At 46.0% G+C, this 12,402-nt stretch overlaps 1 protein-coding gene across 15 annotated transcripts in view; it reads right to left on the bottom strand.

Moving 5' to 3' along the window:
- Positions 1–12,402, bottom strand: part of GPHN (gephyrin) — a 556,374-nt gene that overhangs the window by 527,462 nt on the left and 16,510 nt on the right. For 4 of the 15 annotated variants that reach the window (XM_053285156.1, XM_053285113.1, XM_053285118.1 and 1 more), the window contains exon 1: positions 1,345–1,452. The exons of 9 other annotated variants lie outside the window; for them this stretch is intronic. The gene's annotated coding sequence lies outside the window, so the exon portion shown is untranslated. Of the gene's footprint in view, positions 1–1,344; positions 1,453–12,402 lie in introns of those variants that run through there. 2 more of the 15 variants (XM_053285189.1, XM_053285182.1) reach the window with 1 other exon arrangement.

A 12,402-nucleotide genomic window follows, 5' to 3' on the forward strand; every position in this document is an offset into this window, starting at 1 on the left:
AACCAGGGAGAAGTACTCCACACCACACAATTCACTCAGAGTTCTCCACAATCTTCACATAATTTGCAAGGAAGAGTATCTTTCACATCACATTGAACTTTGAACACTAGTAGAACATGAGGCCATCCCCTCTTGTCTCCTCTCCCAAGTCCTCTGGCACACACAGAAGGCTGGATGGGTGGGGGAATTCTCAACACAGTGAAGAACCCTACTTGCCTCTACTAAAGTTCTCTACAGTACATGGAAGACTTGGGGAAGACAAGAATACAGGTGGCACCCACAAATAGTGGCTGCTACAGAATCACACCAAACATTTGTGGACCCTTGTTTACAGTTGTCGTGAGAACACTGCCTTCAAAATTTGCATACAATATTGACCTAATCTAGTTTTGAAAATAACAGAAGCTCGCATGATACTTTCTCATAGTTCTAATATACCGGAAGCTGGAGTACTTACAACTCAAATATTACTTACTAGCTTAACCTGCGCAGAGCATCTGCACACTAGTACTTGATTGCTCCCCTCACCCCCTGCCACAGGCCCCCTCACCTCAGAGATCTCTCCACCCTCACCTGAGCCACACTCCTCCTCCTCCAGCCCGTTGCTTCCATCCCCCTCACCCCTCTTGGTCACTCCTCCATCCCTTTACTCCCCTCACCCCTCTTGGTCCTCTTTTTCCTCATCTAATTCATACAGCGTTGCTGGCACCTACTGGCTAAGATGCAGCTTCCTATCCCCAGAGACCTCCCCACCCTCACTCGAGCCCCGCTCCTGCTCCTCTCCACAGGAGCAGGAGCAGCAGTTGGCCGGGCCCTTCCTCGCTGCCGCCACAGCCGCTCATTCCCCTCAGGCCGCTGACAGGCCCGGGCCCATCCCTTGACTGCCTCCCTCCACCAATGGCCTCAGTAGCCCCAAACAGCAGCAGTGGTTGACTAGGCCCTTCCTTGCTACCAATAGACACCGTCATGGCCACTCGTCCCCCTCAGGCCGCTGACAGGCTCAGGCCCATCCCTCGGCCTTCCTTCTTTCTCTCCCTGACTTCTTCAAGATGGGGCTGAGAGAGACTTCTGTCTGCAAGCTTGGAGAAGCTGCTGTCAGTATGTGTTTTTACAGCTTGTAGTCATGCAAGTTTTGGTAGCTGAACTGGATTTGATGCAAAAATATCATACCTAAAATATATCAGGGTCTGGTTCAGTGAAAGGCAGCTTCCTATGTTTGTGACCCAACATTGATTCCTGAGAGAGCAGACACTCACACGCAGGGCAGAAATATCATACATCAATCTCACCACCACCACCACCCCATTTCTTTGCCCAGAAATGAGGATGCAGAAACATGCTTACAGGTAGTCACAGAAGAAGCATAAGTCAGTTGATTGGGAGAAGGGAAGAATGAGAACTCCAGAACTGGAAAGGTGCCCCTTTCTCTCAGAGTTAGTGTGCAAGGCAGTTGGGAATGACAGTTGGTTCCTTGGTGGGAAGACTGTAGTGCCAACAGAGGGAGCAGGGTTTTTTACACTCCATTTGCCACACACTCCCCTCACACTCCAATTTGTTATCCATTTCCCCCCCTGCCCACTCCATTTTGCAATCCCTCCCCACATGCTGCAATTTTACAGTTTTTTCCACCTCCCCATTGTTGTGCTGGTGGCATAGAGGGCCACCAAATGGCAGGTCAGCCCACAATGGGGCTGAATGAGGTCTCTCTGAGCCTCAGCCATTCTCCTCGCCTCTCTGTGCAGGTTCAGAGAGGCCTCAATCATTTAATAAAACAATACTCAGCCTTACACTTATGTCTGCATTCATAAAAATGCAGACATATTTAAGGCAGAGTATTGTTTTATTAAAATAACTTTAATGTAAGCAAAGATGTAGATTCTTCTATGACAGTGATAATTTTTGTGTCATAATTTGACAGTGATAATTTTTGGACTCAGATTGCATAATGGACGTATGGCAGATTGGCTATAACCACCTTCCTCAGTGAAAGGTATTACCAGGTTTGCTCTGAAGTGTGGTAATAACTACCACTCATGACTATGCTTTGCTTAAAGTGGAGAAAATTAGCTTCAAATTGGTACAAACAGGTAAACAGCTAAGTACCAGGAAAAGGTTATCTTGGTACAGATGCATTGGAAGGAGATAAAAGAAGACAGACACATTCCTTGAAAACAAAGAGTTGCTTTATTGAGGGATAATAGAGGCACAGAAAGTGAAAAGAGGATGATTATGGCAAGGATTAGTGCCTAGCAAACTAGTGGAAAAATTGTCTTCCCATAAGGCAGTTTGCAGACACAAAAGAGTCTACAAACTGCCTTATGGGAAGACAATTTTGGCTTACGTTGTCCTGTGATGAAATGATGCAGAACTCTATGCAAATTGGAGCTGTCAGTCATAAGAGGCAGTTAGAAGTTGTAACTGGATTGGTAACAGGAAACAGAAGGACAGGAAACAGAGGATAGGAATAAATGGACAGTTCTTTAAAAAGGAGCAAAGTAAGAAGTGGGATCCCCCAGGAATCGGTACTGGGACCAGTGCTCTTCAACTTATTCATACAAATTTGCAGATGACAACAATTATTTATTTATTTATTTATTATTAAAACTTTTATAACGCCCTTCCAAAAGGCTCAGGGCGGTTTACGTTAAAACACCATTAAAATCAGTTAATAATTAAAACAAAAATTATAAAGCATCAAAACAATAATTAACAATTAAAAACATTGTAAAACAATTAAGTAATCAGAAGAATTTAAAAACAAGTTTTAAAAAGCTGAGAAAGCCTGATTGAAAAGATGTGTTTTCAGGTGTTTTTTGAAAATTGCCAGAGATAGGGAGGATTGTATCTCAGCAGGGAGCACATTCCACAATCTGGGGGCAGCAGCCGAGAAGGCCTGTCTCTGTGTAGCCACCAAACAAGTTGGCGGTAACTGGAGACGGACCTCCTCAAGAAATCCTCCTTTTGGATTTCACTATTTGGGGTAGTGAAATCCAAAAGAGATTGAGAGGAGCTCCGAAAGGATCTATCCAAACTGGGGGAGTGGGCAACAAGATGGCAAATGCATTTCAAAGTTACCAAGTGTTAAGTGATGCATATTGGGGCAAAAACAAAACCCCAGCTTCACATATACGCTGATGAGGTCTGAGCTGTCAGTGACTGACCAGGAGAGGGATCTTGGGGTCGTGGTGGACAGCTCGTTGAAAGTGTTGACTCAAGGTATGGCAGCTGTGAAAAAGGCTTGGAATCATTAGGAAGGGGGTTGAAATAAAACGGTTAATATTATAATGCCTTTATACAAAACTATGGTGGAGCCACACTTGGAGAACTGCATACAATTCTGGTCACCACATCTAAAAAAGGACATTGTAGAACTGGAAAAGGTACAGAAGAGGGCAACCAAGATGATCAGGGGCATAGGGTACCTTCCTTATGAGGGAGAGCTACACCTGCGACCTTTTAGTTGGGGGGGGAGACAACTGAGGTGAGACATTGAGGGGGTCTATAAAATCATGCATGGTGTAGAGAAAGTTGATAGAGAGAAGTTTTTCTCCCTCTCGCATAATAAAAGCAGGGGTCATACCATTAAACTGATTGCCAAGAAATTTAGGACAGACAAAAGGAAGTACTTTTTCACAAAACACATAATCAACCTGTGGAATTCTCTGCCATAAGATGTGGTGACAGCCAACAGCCTGGATGGCTTTAGGCGGGGTTTAGATAAATTCATGGAGGACAGGTCTATCAGTGGCTACTAGTTGGAAGGCTATAGGCCACATCCAGCCTCAGAGGCAAGATGCCTTTAAATACCAGTTGCAGGGGAGCAAGAGGAGGAGAGAGGGCATGCCCTCAGATCTTGCCTGTGGGCTTCCTAGAGGTATCTGGTAGGCCACTGTGTGAAGCAGGATACTGGATTACATGGGCCTTGAGAGGGAGTGAAATATATACTTGCTCCATATAAAGCATGGTTTTAGACTAAATCCTGAGTGTGATTGCTTGGGTGCTTCTTGAAACAAAAAGAGTGCTTAAGAATAGGGGTGTGCACAGAACCGCCAACTGCACTGGGGTGTGGGGGGTATCTTTAAGAGCGGTGGGAGGGTTTACTTACCCCTCCCGCCGCTTTCCCACTTGGCGCCGTAATGTTTAGAGCAATTGGGGCGGCAGGACACCTCCCTGCCGCCCCTTCCCCGACGTTGCTGTGACATCTCTGTGACGTGTGCGCACGCGCAAAGGACTGCTGCGCATTTTTTCAAGCAATGTCGGGGAAGGGGTGGCAGGGAGGTGTCCTGCCGCCCCAATTGCTCTAAACATTGCTCTAAACATTACGGCGCCAAGCAGGAAAGCGGCGGGAGGGGTAAGTAAACCCTCCCACCACTCTTAAAGGTACCCCCCCACCCGAACCAGACCGCCCAGGTCCGGACGCTTTTTGAATGGCTTTTTGAATGGTCCGGGCCCATCCCTACTTAAGAAATACTTTGATACAAGAAGCGATCTGAATAGAAATGGGAGTGGGGAGAGATCTCTCTCTGGCATTACTCATCAAACAACAGTGAGTAGTAGCGAGGAGGGAAGAATCAAAATGCACATCTGATCCTTGACTTGTGTTATCAATTGAAGCTTATTAGGCATGGAGGGAAGCCTGCATTCTATCAACTTTTGTCTCTATTGTACTGCTTAGCTAATCTGCTCTGATTCTCTGTATATGCTCAGTATATGCTCAGATGCAATTCAGAATGGAATATTCATAGTCCTATATTACAGTCTTATAATAACCTGAGTGCCCCAGGAAAGTCTAATCAGAACATGTAATCTCAGGAATGAAGCAGGCAACAGCTTTCTTTCCATATGGGCTAAGGAAAAATGGCTACGTTTCTGGTCTGGGGGTGCATTCAAGCACACAACATGGTGAACTGAACGAGCATGGCAACAAAGGAGCATCTTCATACATGCCAATTTACAATAAGGGCAAGGGCACCTGCTTTGTAAATCTCAGAAGCCAGCATGAGTGCCCAGAAGGATTTCTACTGGGGGAGGGTTGGGTGCCCCGAATAGTTCCTTGCTCCTCCCAATAACTAATACATACAGAATTGCAAATTGTTTACATTCAATAATTATTAAAACTTAAAATCCTTCAAAATGTTCTACAGTGTTGCACAGACAAGTCGCTCTACAATCATGGCTTACAATCTGACAGGATATATTAGGGGTGGGGAGAATGAGGAGAAGGGACGGAAAACTCCTGCTAACTGGTCACAGATACACCTTTTAAAGTGTGGTTCTCTTATATTTAGCAAGGGGAAAACAAGTGACCCTCATTCCAGCATAGTGTCCCTCCCAGTGGCTACTGCTTGGTGTCTTCCTTGTGTCTTTTTAAAGCCACTCTTAGAACTCTTTTATTGAAAAGTGATATATAAACATTTTCAGTAATCATGCTGACATAAATTTACACACACTTCAGTCAGAATTTAGGTTCTGTTGGTGTCTAATCTGAACTAATCTGGTATAAACTGGAGATTTTTAAAGTGCACACCACTCTTATTGTCTGACATATTTATAATTTTAGACAGACTCTTTCCAGTTTCCCATCATTTTGAAGCCACAACCCATCATTCAGGAAGATCTACCAGCATCTGCATAACAGCATCCATTCATCACTGGAATATGGCTTGTCCCTTGGGGATGGTCTTTCATTCCACCAGGAGGACTGGCAAGAACACCATCTGCCATGCCAGAACCTTCAACTTTGTTCCCAGAGATTCACAGACTTTTCAGATTTCCAGATTTTTCTTTAGAGCATACTGGTGCCCACCTACAAGCAGCATCGACTGACAGCCAGTGATTTTAATATGCTTTGGCAACCTTTCAGGAATATCTTTAATGTAGGCTCCAGGCAAACAGTACAGTTCCTTGGATACCTAAGCAGGTCAGCAAATAAATCCCTCCCTGCCTATCAAACTACATTTCCAATCACAACTACTCCTCTGTTTCTTTTTGGAGTAGGGTCCCATTTTTGAGATGCTTCGGCCAGCGCTGGGTTCCTAGCCTGGCTGGGAATGCATGTGTCTGCCTTTCGAGGCAGGGAAAGGCACTCCCAGTCAGGCTGGAAACCCAGAACTGGCTGAAGCGCCTTGTGAACAGGGCTGCATGGCCCCATTTCCACACAGGGCCACCCCCGCCCCCCACATCTGTCATCAAACACAGGGTATGGGTCTAGGGCACCTAGGGGTCACTACTGCTAGGTTGTACCCACAATGCTGGTAGCTTCCTACACTCCTGAGAGGAAAACCCCTTCTTCCTCCCCATGATACTCCCACTGCTGTATGAAAGATGCAGGAGAATGTGTTGAAAGGGAGGCTGGCACACTTTTTCTGAGCCTCAGAGTGGTTTTGAAAAGGTCCCAATTTCTTCCCAATTTCTAGGAGGAGAGAAATCTGATCATTTCCAAATTAATTTGATTTAAGCAAGGACAACTTTGCTCAACCTAACCTCAATTTTAAAATAAGTCAATATTTGAATTAATAATACAATTGTAAGCTTCTTCAGGCAGAGTGTTGCAAATGCTGGCCTTGATCCTCAGAGGCATAAGCTTCATATTTGGCAGAAACATCAGCTCTCCTATTCACCACTGTAAACTGCTTTATAAATGTATGAGAGTTTAGGGAGTTTTATGCACTACAATGCATAAAAAGCCCTTCACTGCATACATATAGGGTTTCAGTAAATTCTAAGGCCACCCTGGACACTGTGTGTCTTGCCCAGGGAACTAAAATAAGAGACAGGCAATTGCCCCAGACTAGAAAGTAATTCTTAGCATTTCAACCTGGTACCTTAAGTAACTGCAACATGAATATGAATATGAAATAAACAAACCTTAGCAACACACAAATGCACTGCAGCAAGCTGACATTAGTGCAAGTAACATATCTTGAAATCAAACACACTCAAATTTAACCAATACTTCACAGTTGGAGCTAGATTTTCTTGCTCCCCATTGCAAATCAAATACTGTAATGTTAACACTAAGCAAGTGGATGTACTTGAGAACAGTGGTAAGGTTCCCCCCACCCCCACAATTAGTCAACCTATATTTTGAAAACATCTTCAATGCTGAAAGATAAATGAAGAATGGGTGAGTGCTATTATTTTTATTTACACACAGAGCCAGCAATTGATTAATAGCGCAATCATCTGCCTTCTGACCAATTAAATCTGCATATTATCAATGCTTCAATACAGATGCCTTTTTGAGATGCATGTTCAGTAAGACCACTTTTCGTTACCATTGATTGTTAGAAAGAAGACATTTAATGTTTCCTTTTTCATTCTCTGCCATCACACCAGAACAAAAACAGACCTTTATAAGAGTACCCTTATCTCAAAACTTGTTTAAGATTTGCCCAAACAAATCAAAGTTTTAGCAATAGATAAGTTTGCAGCACTAAGAAAGTACTTTCCCCTTTTGCAGTAGCATTAATGATATGCATGTTATTTGTTCCTTTGTAAATGGGGAGCAAGCATCAACAAATGCAGTTTTCATCCTGGCAGCAGTAGGTGAAGCGGACAAACATCTTTTAGCTTACTGTCATCAACATCCATGTCCTCCACCAGATGTATCTAAGTCTTTGCTAGGGCATTCCCCCCTCCCCCAAGCTGCCTCATTGTGGCGTGGCAGGGGGGTATGTGTTCCTAGGAGGGATGAATGAAGTACGCTGGGAGGTATACTCCCAGTAGGGTCACCCAAGACACAAAGGTCATCTCAGCTGCCCAGCTAAAGCAAGCAGGCACCTATATTGGGCAGCAGCGATATAAGAAGGACGGTCACTTTAGTGACAATAATAAAGGCATCATTTCATACTGAGTGGGAGAAGGCAATAGTAAACCACTCCAGTATTTTACCCAGAAAGCCACATGGACAGACAAGATAGAATAGATTGTTAGTGTAGTGCCGGATGGTGGGCCCCTCAGATTGGATGGTACTCAACATGCTACTGAGGAAGAGCTGAGGATCACTCAGAGTACCAATGGTGTTTATGACGTGGTTAGGCTACATCCTTTTGGACATCTAGCGGCTGATGTTGCCATGCGGGAAAAGAAAATCCAAAGCTGCAAGGACAGAATTACAATGGGAACGTGGAACATAAGAAGCATTAATATGATAAAGTTCAACACAGTGCAAGATGAAATGAATCAACTACAGACTGACATCTTGGTCATCAGCGAATTAAAATGGACTGGAACTGGACACTTTCAGTCAGAAAATTGCTTACTACTTAGGACACGAAGAACAAAGAAGGAACGGTGTTGCTTTCATAGTCAGGAAGGATATAGCAAGGATCGACCATCAATAGTAAAAGATCCAGAAATCAAGAAATATGCCGCAGACTAGCACTTGGTAGGGTTACAATGAAGGCCTTGGAAAGAATATCTAGATGCCATGACATGTCTATACCTAAAAAGATTAGAATCGTTCGGACAATGGTTTTTCCCATGGTACTCTATGGATGCAAAAGCTGGATTTTGAAGAAGCAGGACAGAAAAAGTATTGACACTTTTGAACTTTGGTGCTGGAGAAGACTTTTGAGTATACCATAGACAGCCAGGAAAACAAACAAATAGATCATAGAACAAATCAATGCAGAATTTTCACTCAAGATACAATGACCAGGCTCAAACTATCATACTTTGGACACATTATGCGAAGACCCAGCTCCCTTGAGAAGTCCATAATGCTGGGAAAACTTGAAGGAAAGAGAAGATGAAGACCAGCAGCAAGGTGGATGGACTCTATTAGCTGCACATGCTCAAACTCCATGCATGTAGTTGGAACCATGCTGGGTCTGGGTGAAGCAAGGGCCCTTGGATCAGAAGGTCCTGTCATTGCGGTAGAGGCACTGAGGCCACGGCAGAGGGGAATACCAGTCCAGCAAACCATGGTCACCTTGGTCAGAACAGGGCCCCTAAGATGGCCTGTGCCCTTCTCTGTCAGAGTCGTGCCAGGAGACCCTGCACAAAGGAGAGCTGAGTGTGCCCATGCCCTCCACGAGGTGGTGGTGGAACCTCGTGAAGAAGTGGTGCTGTATGTGACTGACCACCTCGGGATGGAGAGCCCACTCCGACAGGTCCACTGTCTGGCGACAGAGCCAGTCTTCTTGGATATTGGATGCAACGTTCATGTGTTCTGTTCGAAGCTAGAAGCCCTTCTGCCCACTGGAAGAGGGCATTGGTTTCCTTCATCAGGGATCTGGATTTGGTCCCCCCTTGCTGATTCATGTGGGCCTTGGCTGTCATGTTGTCAGTTCTCACCAACACATGCCTCCCCTATAAGCGGACTGAGAAGCAGGCTAGAGCCAGCCTGATGGCTCTTAGTTCTGGCAAATTGATGCTGTGTCACGATCGCCTCCACAGCATGGCTGATTTAGCATTTAGCGTGGCTGCTGGAGTAGATTGTCCTACTCTGCTCCTGCCGTTGGAAGAGCTCAGCATTAATGGGCTCCATTGTGGGAGCTGAAATCACGCTGGTGGCTGGTGGAGGGATCAGAGGCAGCTAGACTAGATAGATCTCTGCGTGCACCACTCACCTGGTGACAATCCGGGATAACCACCTCGTGCTGTTGCCCCTGTTCAGTAGCCTCTGTGGCACATATGGCACCTGGGTCCAAATCCACGGTCTCCAGGGGTTCCCGTTGGCACAGTCTGGCTGCTCATCGGTAGCCAAGCACGGTAGCGTGTCAAGACGCTCATTGAGCAGACACCAGGATAACGCGTGGGTGATGGGCCCAGAGGCTTCACCCAAATGCCAGTTCCCCCGGTTTGGGAAGGGTGTTGCCAACCCCAGATCAAGGTCACTTGTGTGCTCCCACAATGGCACCATGCCCAAGGTCTAGGAGGGGGTCGCCAACCCCAATTCGAGGCCACTTGGGTCCTCCAATAATGGTGGCAGAGAGTCAAGGGCCAGCTGTAAGGCAAGCCCATCTGCCCACATCGCCCAAGCTGGGCTACCCGCCCACGTTTCAGGGGTCAGGTCCACAATCTTGGTGGAATGAAGCGGCGGCACGAGAGGCGGTGGTGCATAACCCGACTATGGTGTCAGGTCCCCAATGGTGGTGGGGCGAGGCAGCGGCGCAAGAGGCAGCAGCACGCAGCCCAACTGTGGTGGCGGGGGGCAAGGTCAATGGCCCCCCACAAGAGCGAAGTCTGTGCTGCGGGCCCACTGGGCAGCGGGGCGGGTTGAGTCCCATCCCCAATCTGGCCAGGCGGAAGCCGCGCTGCCAAACAGCTGATCGGCGGGGCGGCGAGAAGTGAGTCCCCGCTGGCTGCCATGGCCATCGAAAGGAGAGGTGAAAGGCTTACTCCCTGTACCGGCATGGTGGTGTTGGGTTGCGAAGGAGCCTGGCTCCGGGCGCTGTTGCCGTTGCTGCCACACCCTGGAGAGGCAAGGCAGCGAGACCCACTGGGATCCCATCAGTGCTTCCGCTGGAAATGATCCCAGGTGGTGGTGATAGGGGTCCAGTGATGGAACCTGCAAAGTCCCCCCCCCACCTTGTGGCCCGGCATGGTCGGGCTGGGCAGAATCGGGGGGTGAGGGGGAGCTGAGCCCCGCTAGCCCCTGCCGACCCACTGGCCAAGTGTATCTCCTGACCTCCAGGCTGCTGCATGATTCACTGCAAGCAGCCTGTATTAAGATTCTCTCGCTTGTTGCTGAGCAGGGGGTAGGGACCGGCTTCTTATTCTTCCCTGTGCCGTGTGGGTCAGAGGGCTCATGGCGGCGGCGCTTAGCAGCCTCTTTTGTCCACCATACTTCCCCACCCACCCCTCCATGTTCTCCGATAGAGAACCTGCTAAGGTGTCCCCAGCTTGCAAGAGATCCATGCCAAGTTGTAAAAAGGGGGAAAGCTCACCGGTAGAAAGGATGAAAGTGGATTAGAAATTGGGCAGGAGCCCAGGTGTATGTTTCATCAGGAGCGAAGACAGGAAGGAAATAGGGAATAGCACCCAAGCATGCTGGGAGAAGGGGACAGACTTCAGCTACCTGAAAAACACCTGAGATTTCCTGTCTATCGGGAGCAAGGAGTGGAAGTTAACGCTTTGTGAGCCGTGACCTCCTACTTCAAAGGAGAAATAAAAGCATGCTTCCAAATAAAAACCACAACGCAAGAGGCACATACAGAAGTACATCCTGGCCACATTCTTCCCCTCTACAAACCTTAAACTCTTTCACTGGACTTAGGGCTTGGTACAAAAGCGGTCATGAAATATTTGATCAATATTGGAGTTTGCCTCAAAAATGCTACATGCCTGTTCTCTTTATACAATTTATGCATCGCAAGTCCCTGGCTCAAATTTCAGAGCAGTCATAAACGTACTAAGTGGACTTAAGCAAATCACCTTTGATGGCTCTGCAATGCACACATACACAATCTATATACTGTAACAGAGAAAACAACTCTAGATTAGTCCACCATTAAGAATTACTGAAATAAGATATACATAGCACTTTGGACACTTAGCAAAAGCATAATAATGGAGACTATGATTCACTGTTGTATACAAGTTAAGATAGTCATTGCTTTTAGTAAATTATATAAATAATGCTAACAATCACTTTTTATTTGTGATTTCACTACGCAATACTTTTTTAAAAAATCACTGATCAAGTTTTAGATAAAGTAATAATTAGTATGTCCTATGGTTCATGAAGCAGGCAATGCTCTGATCCTCCAAGTTAGTTGAACTTAACCCAAGAATGCTCTGGTCCTCTGCTCTCAATAAAATTGTTTCCTTGCCTGTGCTTTTAACACACAGCTTGTCAGCACTGGCAGTCAAGAAGTGCAAATAGCTTGTCCACAACAATATGTACAGCACTGAACCACCTTTCACAGAGCAACTGTGTGTGTGGGGAAAAGATTATCAGTTTCAGCTCAACAAGCGACACTTGTTCAAGCAAGGGCACAATATCTCTAGTCTTTAATTAACAAGAACTGAATAGTCCACTCATGTTAGTCATGTCCTGAAAGCGGGGGGAGGGTGTTCCAGCTGACAAGTGTTTCTTTGCCTGATTGCCTAAAACTGCCAGATGAGTCACTATTTACAAGACTACAATATCACAATTTTCTTCCACATGGCTAGTAATTTCCCAGTATCCGCCAATATGATCTACAAATAAAGCCCTATATCCTAAGAATGTCTTTTATTTGCAGAAGTTCCAATTGCACAAATATTCGGGGATATTTTTCTCCAATTACCCCTTTAATCAGCAACTCATGCGCTCCCCTGAACATCTGCTCTCAAGGGTCCCTCAATCATTTGCGCAAAATGGAATTTCTTCAATTAATGATGAGCATTTTAGGTTGTATCTTCAGAACTTCTTCCATGTGTGGGAGAAATCCCATTTGCACAAGTGATTGG

The sequence above is a fragment of the Hemicordylus capensis genome, chromosome 1 (assembly GCF_027244095.1).
Source record: "Hemicordylus capensis ecotype Gifberg chromosome 1, rHemCap1.1.pri, whole genome shotgun sequence".
Taxonomy (NCBI): domain Eukaryota; kingdom Metazoa; phylum Chordata; class Lepidosauria; order Squamata; family Cordylidae; genus Hemicordylus; species Hemicordylus capensis.